Source organism: Oncorhynchus tshawytscha, linkage group LG07, assembly GCF_018296145.1.
Source record: "Oncorhynchus tshawytscha isolate Ot180627B linkage group LG07, Otsh_v2.0, whole genome shotgun sequence".
In the NCBI taxonomy this organism is placed as follows: domain Eukaryota; kingdom Metazoa; phylum Chordata; class Actinopteri; order Salmoniformes; family Salmonidae; genus Oncorhynchus; species Oncorhynchus tshawytscha.
This window is the reverse complement of record NC_056435.1, coordinates 22,483,186-22,483,800: the sequence shown is the minus strand read 5'-3', so window position 1 is coordinate 22,483,800 and position 615 is coordinate 22,483,186.

Below are 615 nucleotides of genomic sequence, written 5' to 3'. Positions count from 1 at the left end.
CTATTTAATCTGCAGATTAACAAGGATGTAAACAAATTTGTGCACACAATGAGAGAAATAAGGTTTTTGTGCATCTGGAAGGTTTCTGGGATCTTTTATTTCAGCTCATGATACATGGGACCAACACGTGTTGTGTTTATATTTTTGTTCAGTGTACATCAGGGTTTTAGTAAATACACTTGAAAGGTTGCTAAAATATCCAAAGTTCAATTTCACTGTATTTGAGCTGCACTGTAGCCTAGTTGGCAATAATGGCATGAGAGGTAGAAACCTTACCAAAGGCAAACTCTGTGCCCTACTATATGAACTCAAGTGATGCTTTTTATAAGGGTCTATGCTGCTCTCTGCTGGCCACTTTACACCATTACAAACAGATTGTAACTAGACTAGAGCGCTCCAGTAAAAAGTCGCAGGTAACCACAGATCTAGGATCAGATTACCCTAGTCTGGCAGATGCAGTCTGTGCACAGTATCAATGTTCTGTATTTTTACACAAAAACATCAAGTCAGAGGACTTAATTGTCATGGGGCTTTCAGGGTATAAGTCATAATTTAAACAATGCAAGTAATAATGAAGTAGAATATGCCGAGTTTCTCTCCCTCTCAAAAAGTGAG